Source organism: Mus pahari, chromosome 19 (assembly GCF_900095145.1).
Source record: "Mus pahari chromosome 19, PAHARI_EIJ_v1.1, whole genome shotgun sequence".
In the NCBI taxonomy this organism is placed as follows: Eukaryota; Metazoa; Chordata; class Mammalia; order Rodentia; family Muridae; genus Mus; species Mus pahari.
Window position 1 is genome coordinate 77279392 of NC_034608.1, and position 13277 is coordinate 77292668.

The window sequence follows — 13277 nt, forward strand, 5'->3', positions numbered from 1 at the left end:
TGTGAGAGAGAGAGAGAGAGAGAGAGAGAGAGAGAGAGAGAGAGAGAGAGAGAGAGAATGTGTGTGTGCTTGTGTGTATGTGTGTGTGTATGAGACTGTGTGTATGTTTGTGTGTATGCTTGTGTGTGAGTATGTGTCTGAGAGTGTGTGTATATTTGTGTGTGTGTATGTGTGTGAATATGAGTGTGCGTATGTTTGTGTGCGTGTATGTTTGTGTGTGTGTGTGTGTGTGTGTTTGTCATCTACACAGACTTGTCAGACCATATTACCAGATGAAACTGAAATTCAGATAACAGGTCAGCAGAGGGAGGAACTACATCTTGATTGTGACTGCTTAGATGATGCAAAATTCTTGGTCCACTATATAATTTTTTATTCTCTTTTCCAGACCCAAAAGACAAATTTGAGGGGTTTGCTGGGTCTTTGTCTCACCTGTTGTTTTTTGTTTGTTTGTTTTCCTGCTTTCAATTTCTACTTTCAGTTTTGCTTTCATTGGTTTGTTGAGAACGAGTGGCTGGACCTGACTTGGGGTGATCTATAACACTGTGATTATAGGTTCATACCTTACCTTGCCTAGATGAACATTGTTTTCATCATAAACCATTGCTAGTGCATATGCCCTTAGAATTGTTTTGCCACTGTGGTCAGTTCAGTAACTAAGTTTTTATTCTTTATCTTTTGCTGTTGTTTCCTTGCTGTTTGTTTTTCAAAGACTAAGGATGGAACGAGGTCCTACCACAACACTCTACCACCAAACCACAGCCTAAACCTTATATCCTTTTACTTTAAAAGTATTTGTGTCCTTTATTTTTATTTTTTCTCATGCATGCATATGTTGTACTCTTCTAATAGTTTATTTTCATTGTTGAATGGATGTATTTGATTTATTCTAAAATAATTGTAACAAGGCCTCTATGTGCAGGCCAGGCTGGCCATCAGCTGGCCATTCTTCTACCTCAACCTCCCCATTGCTGAACTATGATACAAACACAACTGATGTCATCTACAAGATTTTATTTTTCAATTCTCTTTATATTTAAACTTTATTTTAAAACATCATCCCCTGTTTCCCACTCCTTTTTATCTTATATGAAAAGTAAATTGAGGTAATTTAAAAAATGTTTTTATTTTATTGGGCAGGGTATCTAATTCATCTTTTATGGTTTAACTTTTAAATTCCATTCTCATTCTCAAAGAGGTTTATGTTAACAATGACCCTGATGGTTTTTGAAAAAGTCTATAGCACTTGGGGATTTTTGGTAATAGCTTTCAAAATTATTTGCTTGTGGTAATAATGCCAAAGGAGGCATTTCAGGCTTCATGAATTTTCCCATGACTCTGTCTGCTTGCAGGGTTAAGGTGATTTCATAGTTGTTATCTAATGATAATTTTTATTTACAAAATGTAAGGACATTTTTTAAAAAGTAATAATAAATAGGGAGGTAAGGCTAAGTCATATGTTATTAGACTCAGCAGAGCTAATGACATATGGATTCTTCATAGCAGAGTGACCATCGGAAGGGGAAGCTGAAAGGAATTCTGGAAAAGAAAGCCTGAAGGGTTGAAAGATTGGTGGTAGATATGGGTGGTGCAAAATGAGAAGGAAATAAGTTCCCCCAACATCTTGATTGCTAATAGAAATTTCCTCTGAGCTAAAAGGAGAATGTCTCCATAGGATAGATCACAGCTTTGCTGGGCTCTAGGAAAGAGTGGTTGTTGAATATTTCTATTCCTAAAACTCTGACTCTTACCCTGTTAGACATGGTAATAGTTTGTTGTTTTAGATTGCTACACTTGAAGACAGGTGTGTTGCCAGTATAGGAAGTACTTGGAGCAGAATGGTTTTGGATTTCTGATTTGATATGGAGAATTTGCTGGTACACAGTGAGATATCTTGGGTATAGAACTCTAACTGAAGCTCCAAATTTACCTACATTTCATGTATACCTTAGAAAGACAGTTTGTATTATAGTTCAGGTCATATTTTGCATGAAACATTGTGACCATGAGTCTACCAGGAAAGCACAGGCGGTGCGGTGTCTGTCATGGAGACAGTCTGGGATGGGTCGGCTTCATTATCATGCGTGGCTCTGGATTCAATGTGCTTCCAGTACAGACAAAGGAACTTGAATAAGACACAAAATTACACATCATTGTGAGGTGATAACTTCTTGTGTTCAGGGCAAGGGAGTCCATGGAATACATTTCACAATAGCTATGACACAACAGCTGCTACAGGCAGCTGCAGCTTCTGTCTCCACATGATGATCTGTGCTGGTGGATTGAACACTTACTGAACCTGTTTTCTCCTCTTTAGGTGAAAAGGAGGATGAGAAGCAGTTAGGGAACCAGAAAGCAGATCCATTAGAGAAAAGGAGGCATTCCGATGGGAAACTTCTGAAAATACTTTGTAAGGGTCCATGATTCACTGAAGAATAACACCCCAGGCTCAAATAGTACTTAAAAGCAAAGAGTGTTTTATTCTGTAGAAGTCCAGCATGCTGGGGTCTCCCTTTCCAAGACAGACACAATCAAGTGAGCTTTCTGGCCTGATTTAGAGAAGGTTAAGGGAATTCTGGAGTAGGCGACCTTTATCTTGCTTCATCTCTAGGGATATTCCAGAACCATTGCTGGGATATGGGGATTGGAAACTGTTGCTGGGGAGGTCTGGAAACTGTTGCTGACCCATTACCCTTGCTCCAGGTCAGGTGGCAGGGTAACTTCTGATGGCAAGGCAGTTTGTGACTAGCTGGTCAAGCCATGGGTTTCTTCTAGTAACTGACTTGCCTGGACTTGTCCAGTTCGTAGGCCTAGTCTTTCTGAACTACTCATTTGAAGCCTGTCATGTCGTCATCCTAGCCTTCTCACTTTCTCTAGAATCGTCTCCTCCACTAACAGTAGATTTTGTCTTCCATGTCCTTTGTTTTATACATGGATGTGATCCCTTTTCCCCATTCAGAATACTTCTGTCATCTCTGCATAAGCCCATCAGACATTTTCCATGTACTAATCTACAGGTCACCATCTCACTATGATTATTATACAGACTATGATTTGGAACCATCTGGGCTATTTAATTCCTTGGCAACAAAAAAATTAGAGCTTTATTATCAATACTAAAGCTTTTTGACACATACTCCTTCTAGATGTCAGATCAACTGTGATCATGTATTTTGTGCATATGTAAGAAGGCTAAGATAAATTGTGTTCACTTGTTAGATGGAATTCTTAGATTACTGTACAATTTGTAACTGTTGGTGGAAGTAGTCATAAGTCAATGCTCGCACCTGTACTGTTAGTCTCTTTGTCAAGCACCAGTAAGAACAGATATATAGTGCCTTTTGTGTTAAACTCTCAGAGACCTGAACCTGTACTTTGTTCCCTGCAGTTAAGATTTGTTTTAAAAAAAAAATGAAAATGTAATTTAGATTGAACTAGAGATATTTCAGTTATAGGGCATAGTTAACAAAATGAAATATGCAGAAAGTGTTGGAATAAATATTTTAACATTTATTTATTTATTTATTTATTTGTTTGTTTATTTATTTATTTTTCTTGAGACAGAATTTCTCTGAGTAACAGCTCTTGCTGCCCTGAAATTCAGTTTGTAGTTTAGGCTGGCCTCAAACTTACAGAGATCTCTCTGCCTTTCAACTGCTGGGATTAAAGGTGTGTGCCACTACTTCCCAGCTTAAATTGTTTTAATTAATATACAACTACATCATTTATCTTCTCCTATACTGTCCCACCTCCTACCCTAGATTCCCTCTCAAATTCATGGTCTCTTTTACACACACCACCACCACCACCACTACCACCACCAACAACAACACTACCACCACCATCACCACCACCACAGTGCTAGCTTGTATGTTTTTATGTTGTTTTTAAGGTTTATGGTTTTGAAATATGCTTATGTATGCTTGTATAATTTTAGGGTTTGCCACTTGGCATTGCATAAGCAATTTTAGGGGCCAATCCCCAATGAAGACAAATTCTCACTGTCAGCAGTCCTCAATGACCTTCATACAAGGGTAGGCCCCATCTACTCTGGCATGGCAAAAGGTTTTGTCATTTTCAGGTATTGTTTAGGGAGCATATTTTTGATTTCAAGGGTACACATTCCTTGTATCTACAAGACCCAGTCTTGCAGCACATTTACTGGTCCTCTGGCTCTTGCAATCCTTCTTTCATACCTTATGTCTTAGTGTTGGGTATTCAATCTGGCTAGACTTTCCATGGTTGGTTGTTTTCTGAATTTGGAACAGATGAGTATATTTCTGCAGAGGTCTTTATTTGCTACAAGTTGAAGCTTCTCTGATGGCTGTTGAGATACAGCTGTGGATGAGATAAATATTTAGAATACAGTTAGGAATTATGTTGGAATTGTATGAATATTACTTTTGATGAAGAGTTGAGATGGGTTAGGATTGGTAGGATATTTGTCAGGGAATGGGCCATCATACCATGTATGTTCCATATACTGAAAATGATCCACTGGTAAGAAATGTTTGAGAGAATAATCCCAAGACTTTTTGAGCTCAATAAATGTCTTTGAGATTTGTCAATGTAGTGATATGCTTCACCAAATTATTCTTTGTTACTGTACTATAGTGTATTTTGTGGATAAATGCTTGGGTTGTCAATGACACTGAGGAAAATACCCTTTAAATTGTACTTTGATTCTAATATATATTAATGTTTGACATATGAAAGTGACATTATTAGGCCATGAATGTACATTTTTACCAACTATATTGGAAGCTTTTAAGGAGATTATAAAAAGAATTGTATTAAGTCACATAGCATGAAAATGTAGTTTTTCTGTAACTTAAAAGCTTGGTAAAGTTATATTAGCATTTGAATGAGAGAGCTGTGGAATCTTTGTGACATATTTCAATGACTAGTGATGGTTTCCAGTTGTTGCTGCACATTCAGAGACTTTCTTATGTGTAATGCATTTTCAATATTTTGCTTATCTCCATTCTTAAACTGGGTTGGTTTCTTGTCTCTTTAGAATTGGTCTGTGTTTCTTTCCTTAGATATTTTGAAAATGTTCTTTTGTCAGATTTTGATTGAAAAAAAAAAAGAAATTTAACAATATGAGAAAAAAAATCATGTGAATAATGTGGAGAACAACTTCTGCTGACTGGGTTATGGCAGCAATGACTCCTAAACCCAGAAGAAAGCCTGAGAGCTGCATTTCTATGCCTTATTACCTCCATATCTTCCTGTGCTTCCTGTTGGAACTGTGCAATTTGCCGATGACAAAGTTGCCCAAACTCAGGTTCTCAAGGGTGAGGTGGTAAATGCCTGTGTTAAAATGCTACTTAACAATTCCCCAATTACTTTCAATTTTACATAATACTGTCAAGTATTTCCTTTAGCAAAGGGGTCTGTATATATGTTAAATATGAGAGTCTTACACGTTCACGCATACAATGTAAAGGAATTCAAATGGTGCAGGTTTTCAACATAATAACTGTAAAAGAGTTCTAAAAGTAGAAGCTAATTGAATTTCAATTTACTTCTCTTTCTGCATCAACAGCATGATTTTTTAGGAACTTTGTAAAAATAGCTTTATTACACTAAAATATTTCATTATAGCATGACATTAATGATCTTGAAAGTAGGTTAATTGTAGTCTTCACTGCAGAACTCCTTGGGAGAGGGTTCTGTTCTACACATAGAGCTAGTAGAATGATTTTAGAAATGATTTACTTTTAAAACTCTACTGTGTCCCCCTGCACCGGTCTGGATTATATTTTAACTCCCTTAAATCAATGTACTAGAAATAAAACTTTATAAGAGCATGTTACTTGACATCACATCACACATTTTTCTATCTGCTACTTGGGAAATTATTTTGGGTGATCTTTATATTTTGCATTAAAGAAATAATCTATTTTTTCTCATTCTGTTTTCCATCAACATATGTATAATATATATATATATATATATATATATATATATATGCTATGACTTTAATATTTTCTAATATCAAATGATGCACAAAACAGGATCTTCACAGGCCTGCCACATCCAGCTGCGGATCTCCACAGGACCATGAATCCACTAATTGCCATCAACCAAGGTATGTCATTCGGTATTTAGAATGCATGTAAGAAGAATTTTGAAGTATATCCTATTTAAGTCTAGATGTATAGAAATCCACAGCAGATGTATCAGATTCATTAATTCTGTGACAAATGTCAGGTATTTTTCTTTTTGAAAATTATTGTTTAATATATTGCTATTTATGGGTGGATGCACAGTTTACTGGCATAATACTCTTATACCTAGTTTTCTGTTAAAATCTATGATAATTGAAGTTTGATTCATGTCTGTGAGTAGACTGCTTATGTGATTATCCACTTCACTTGAGTGTTTCGAGGCATAAGAGACAGAAGGGAAGCATCCAGAAAAGAAATCAGAAGGAAACAAAGGAAATGGTGATTAGCAATATGGACAAGACACTGCCATACTTTTCTTTCTTTGTAGAGACCATTTCCATTGTATCCCAGTAAGGTTTCTCTAGAAGAACATAACTTTAGAATGAATCTGTCTGTCTATCTATCTATCTATCTATCTATCTATCTATCTATCTATCTATCAAAGCAAGTTTTAATAGGATGGCTCACAAGCTGTGAGTCAGCTAATCCAAAGATGACTGCTACCTGATGGAAGGGTCCAAAAATCCAATGCTACTCAGTCCACAAAACTGGATGTCTCAACTTGTCTTCAGTATACATTGGAATCCTGAAGAAGCAGGTCCTAATAACCAGTGAAGAAGGGCCTCAGCAGGATAGATGAACTGGCCCAAATTCTGGCTTCCATCATGAAAGCAGTTTCATGAGGTTTTATCGTTTGCAGAACAAAGAAAGTCAGAAGTCAAGAAAAGTTTAAGATACATTGGTGGGTCCATCAAAGACATGTTTACAGCAAGGTGGAGGTAGCTTTTCTATAGGCCAATGATGCTGCCTGATGATATTCTTAGCTTTGGCATTGTCTGCTAAGCCAATACACTTGAAGACATTTTCACCTGTTATTGACAGGATATTAATTCTGGTATGGTGCTGGGCAAGAAATGACTGTTTTGGAAGGAGGGTGGGGACTTTACAAATTAAATAACCTCTAGGTCTTCAACTTTCCAATCTCCCCAGAGTACTGAATTGGTCAATCAGTCTCTGCAGATACAGTTTCTTTCCAGGAATCCAAGTTCACAGCCAGGGTATGGATTTCCTAACCTCTTGATTTTGGAATACTAGCTTATATTAATGATATAATTTATTTTATAATAATATGTTGTGGCAATCATAGAAAGTTAATTTAGGTTCTTTGGACTGCCAGGGGGGACTGGAACCTTTCTTTTAGCATATAGAACAGTTTGTGATCAGGTGGTAATGGTGTCTTCAGCTTTTCATGTATCCTTGCCTTCCTCTTTTTATAAGGTCAATAGATTAGGAAAATGTCATTGTTAGTGATTTTCTTGTAAACTAGAAATATGTACTTTATAATTTGCGTAGAGTTATCTTCTGTGAATGAATACAAATATGGCTAGCACAGGCTGCTATTACAAAGAAATTTAAAGTTATCTAACAGCAGCATGCATACCTTTTGATTTGTGATAGTTTATAGGGACAGAAATGTAGAACAAAAAAGTAATCCACTAACCTGCCAATGCTTTATTGGGATGAATAATTTGACATCACAGTTTGAGTGGGAAAAGGATAAAACATTAAGACAACTTATAAAGCATTGTTTCTGGGTGAGATTAGTATCTTAGTCAGTACTGAGTTAAGAGATCTCATAGTCATCAATGTGGGTGGCTACTGGCCAATCCAGTGAAGTTGGCTTGAATCAATGATGAAGGAAAAATAAAATTTCTTCTTGATATGGGATATTATCCTCTCCTGAATCTCCTCAATCTCTTCTGTTCTCATACCTATGCCATAGGACTAACTCTTGTGTTTGTTCTCTCTCTCTCTCTCTCTCTCTCTCTCTCTCTCTCTCTCTCTCTCTCTCTCTCTCAGTGGGCACACACTATGTGTATTAATGGCTCTGTTTTTTTCTAGGGCACTCTGCAAGTTAAACACACACAACACCACATCATTATTTCAGGCATGGTTTAGATTTACTATTAACCGTTAGTGTGTCTAATGCCCAAATGCACTCATGGCAAACATATATTTTATGGTTCTAGTTATCAAGGACTATTTGGCTGGCAAGAATCCCAACTTTTGACAAATTCTTTCCTATTGGATGCAGGTAGTATGTTGAAGTGAGCTTTGGTTTTGAGGCCTTGATTCTGTTAACATCTTCCTAGCATTGCAAATGCTGGCATTCTTCTAACTATGTACACTCATTGCTAAACATCTAGGCAATTAACTCACATAAATTACAAATATATATATATATATATATATATATATATATATATATATCCTAATACAAAATATATGCATAGGCAAAGTTTTCTTGGAGAAAAAGGATTTACATTTTTTTAAATTGTAATAAGACAGGAAGCATTAGGAGACAATGAATGGCAAGAAGCTAACGTGACAAAAAAATGTTTAACAAGAAATGAGGCTCAGTTGTTTAAAGCAATGATTATTTTTATCAGATATCTGTTGCTGTCTGGTGTTTGACTAATCGAGCATGAGCTCAGCTAAGATGATTTATCTGCTATATGTGTATTTTATTTCCTCCAGCGGCCAATAGACACATTCTCATAGTATAAGGAGTATGAAAGGGGTAGGAGTCATAGTAGGTAATGTTCAGAAGTCTTTGCTTGTAGCACATTGTGTATAACCTATTGGCAAAATAATATATCTACTTCTACATCCATGTATCTGCCTCTATCTATCTATCTATCTATCTATCTATCTATCTATCTATCTATCTATCTATCTATCATCTTCTTCTATCTATCTATCTATCTATCTATCTATCTATCTATCTATCTATCTATCTATCTATCTATCTAACTATCCATGTCTACACAAGCCAAAGGTGTGGGAAAATGTGCCTTTACTTGGACAGATAATAAACAGGGAAAATATTTTTTGAAAACAGTGAATTATACATTAGACTTATGACACCCAGATGCAGCTTGAACCTCGGGAGTATTGACACATTCAGGATCACAGGTGAGGCTCTAACTCATGCCTCAATACTTGGCCTAACTTGTATCCCTGCTACTCAAGAGATGCAGGAACCCCATCCAGCCGGAGACACACATTCCTTCCATTTTGCCCCTGTTCCCAGGAGTGGAGTCTGTACCCAGGTTCCCATCACCTAAACCCACACCAGATGCAGCTTGACTCCCAGGAGTTCTGACAATTCCACCTCTAACAATAGAAATGACAGAAAGCAACAATTACTGGTCCTTAATCTCAACATCAATGGAATTACTTTCCTAATAAAATTTCTATGTCTGACAGACTGGATACATAAACAGGACCCAGCATTTTGCTGCACACAGAAAACACACATCAGTAAACAAGACAGACACTACCTCAGAGGAAAAGGCAAGGGTTTTTTTCTAAGCACATGGTCCCAAGAAACAAGCTGGAGTAAGCATTTTAATATCTAATATAATAGACTTTCAACTGAAAGTTTTTAAAAAGATGGGGATGGAGACTACATACTCTTCAAAGGAAAAAAATCCACCAAGATGAACTCTCAATTCTGAACATCTATGCCCCAAATGCAAGGCACCCACATTTGTAAAAGAAACTTTACTAAACCTCACACAATAATAATAGGAGACTTCAGTTCCCAGTCTCACTGGACAGATCATGGAAACTGAAAGTAACAGAAGTTGTGAATCACATGGAATTAACAGATATCTATATAGAACACCCTAAAACAAAAGAATGTACCCTCTTCTCTGCACTACATGATATCTTCTCCAAAACTGATCAGATAATCAGATACAAAACAAGCCTCAACAGATACAAGAACATTGAAGTAATCCTGTGTATTCTATTAAAGCAATGTTCAACATCCTTAGTCATCAGGGAAATGCAAATCAAAATGGCCCCGAGATTCCACCTCACACCAATCAACAGGGCTAAGACCAAAAATGCAGGTGACAGCAGATGCCAGTGAAAATGTGGAGAAAGATGAACACTCCTCCATTGTTGGTGGGATTGCAAGCTGGTACAACCACTCTGGAAATCAGTCTGGAGGTTCTTCAGAAAACTGGAAATAGATCTACCTGAAGAAACAGTTATACCACTAATGGACATATACCCAAAAGATGCTCCAACATATAACAAGGATACTTGCTCCACTATGTTTATTGCAGACTTTTTTTTATAATAGCCAGAAGCTGGAAACTACCCAGATGACCCTCACCAGAAGAAGGCATACAAAAATGTGGTACATTTACACAATGAAGTATTACTCAGTTACTAAAGACAATGACTTCATAAAATTTGAAGGCCAATGGATGGAACTAGAAAATATCTTGAGTGAGGTAATCAAGACACAAAAGAATACACATTGTATGTACTCACTGATAAATGGATATTAGCCCAAAAGCTCAGACTACCCATGCTACAACCCACAAACCATATGGCACTTAAAAAGAAGGAAGAACAAAATGTAGATGCTTCAATCCTATGTGGAAGGAAACAAAATCATTACAGGAGGAAGAGAGAGGAAGGGCTGGAAGGGAGAGCAGAGGGTGATGGAGAAGAAGGAGGGGAGGATAAGGTACTGGAAGAGACAGAAGAGAAGCAAAGAGAGTGTCAGAAAACTGAACAGAAATATGTAGCATTTGGGGATGAGGAATTGGGGCTAGTCACTAGAAAGTCCCAAATATCATGGAAGTGAGAGTCTCTGTGGACCCAACAGGGATAACTTAACCAAAATATGCAAAAAAGGGGGAGATAGAAGCTGTAGAGACCACCTCCAGTAGATTGCCATGGCCCCCTAGTTGACCGATGGGGCCACACATAAATCTCAAAATTTTTAACCCAGAAAAGTTCCGACCCAAAGAAAAGACACAGACAAAAAAATGGAACAAATACCGAAGGAAAGGCCATCTAGAGACCTCCCCACCTAGGAATCCATCCCTTCTGCAAAGAAGTGCTTGCTGATAGAAGCCTGATATAGCTGTCCTCTGAGAGGCTCTGCCAGCACCTGATTAAGACAGATGCAGATACAGCCAACCATGGGATTGAACCCGGGAACCAGTGGAAGAGTTAGGGGAAGAACTGAAGGAGCAAAAGGAAGAACCCTATAGGAAGAACAACAATATCAACTAACCAGTCCCCTCAGAGCGCTCAGGAACTAAACCACCAACCAAAGAATATACATGGACGGAGCTATGGCTCCAGATACATATGTAGCAGAGAGTGGCCTTATGTGACATCAATGGAAGGGGAGACCCTTCATCCTGTAGAGGTTTGATGTCCCAGCCTAGGGAAATGCTAGAGCTGTGAGGCAGGAGTGTATGAGTGGGTGGAGGAGCACCCTCATAGAGGGAAACGTGAGGAGAGAGGGGAGATGGGATGGCATGTTGTGGAGGTGTAACCGGGAAAACGGATATCAAAGTATAAATGAGTAAAATGATTAATTTTTTTAAAAAAGTCAAATTAGACTCGTAAATGCATTAGATCAGAATGGCTGGCTTCTGCTTATAATACAATTAAAGAAGGAAAAGAAAAAATTGATACAGAGTTCTATAATAAACATTATCAACTGAGTTTTATGGTAAGGCACACAGGTCTGTGGATAAGTGTGGAGAGGGCATGACGACCCGTTTCTAGCTTTAGTACTTCTGCAGTTATAGAAAGGAGTCAAATAATCAGCCAATTATCTTAGAAGTGTCAAAAACTTGTTTGTGAGCAGAAAGGCAGCTAATCACATAACACTTTCTGAACTGGGATCATCTCAAAGTTAACAAGAAAAAGATTCAAGTATCTTTTCCAGTGTGCCACACCTAAGGCTCATACCATAAATAGGCAGAATCTCACTGATTTCCAAATTGCTTGTTGGCCTGAAATGGTAATGTTGTACATAGAAATAATTAATCATCGGTGCTATAAATGTCCACACAAATGTGATTAAATGCAAGTTAGCATGAGTGTCTCAAAATTGGCTAATGTTTCCAAATGGCTATCACAGCAACAGCACAACCCACTCAACAGCAGGAGAGTAAAACGAGACGAGATTATTTCAGAAGAAAAGACTGTGGCTTTCCATCATTATTTTTTTTCTGAGAGTGCCCTCATTTGTGCCAGAGTTCTGTGACTTAATCATGTGAATGTTACAGAGCTTTTTTTCTGAACCTTTTTTATTTCATTTCTATTGCTGAAAAATGTCTTACAAAGCTATCCAGTCACTTGAAGCAATATTAAAGGTCAAAAGATTTTTGCAGTGCAAACTATTAGCCATGCTGTTGGTTATTTCAAGTTGAGCTAATGTGAGTCTTTAAAGGTTTGTTAGTTAATGTCTTAGAAAGGATCATGGTATGAGAAACTTGATAGTAAAGCATTTTATAGGCTATAGAGGACCTTTGCACTTTTTCCAGGGGCAAGAATAGCTTTAGTTGTGCCCTCTTTTATTATTTGAACATCAAGTGCAGAGCTAATAAGTCATGACATACAGTTTTCATTCTTTGAGCATCCATAGGAAGGCTAAGCAGCCCTAAACAGCCCTAGATACCTGGTTCATAGTTCAGTTCCACAAAGCAAGGAAGGTCTGAATTGATGCTGCCAAGTCTGCATTACATCACTGTGCCAGTGAGATAACCTCAGTTCTGATGGTTTGGGGCACTAACCATGGCTTGAGTTATCCTGTTTGCATTCTCATTCCTCTGCTTTCCTCATGTGCAATGGCAAGTAGTGGAAGTAGCACCATGAAGCTGCAGCAAAGGCTCTCAAAAAGAATCGAGTTTACATGTAACTCTACTGTGACTATCAGAGTAAATGCAAAAGGGTTGGAAAGATGAGATTTAAAGGCAAAGGAAACCTGATTTGCACTTCAGTCCAGACACAGGTGCCCAGTGAGAGTCAGCTCTAAAGTAAGTACACGTGTTTCCTACCTGTCATAAACAGGAGCCTATCTTCTGCACAAAAAGTGACACACAAGAACCTCTCTTCTTAACTAGATTCAGTGTGTGAAGCAAGGCTTCTCTTTGCTACTAGGAAGAATGTTTGTGTAGCCCATGTTGAGGATGAAATCCTCATGATATATTACAGCATCACCACCACCACCACTGAGAGAGAGAGAGAGAGAGAGAGAGAGAGAGAGAGAGAGAGAGA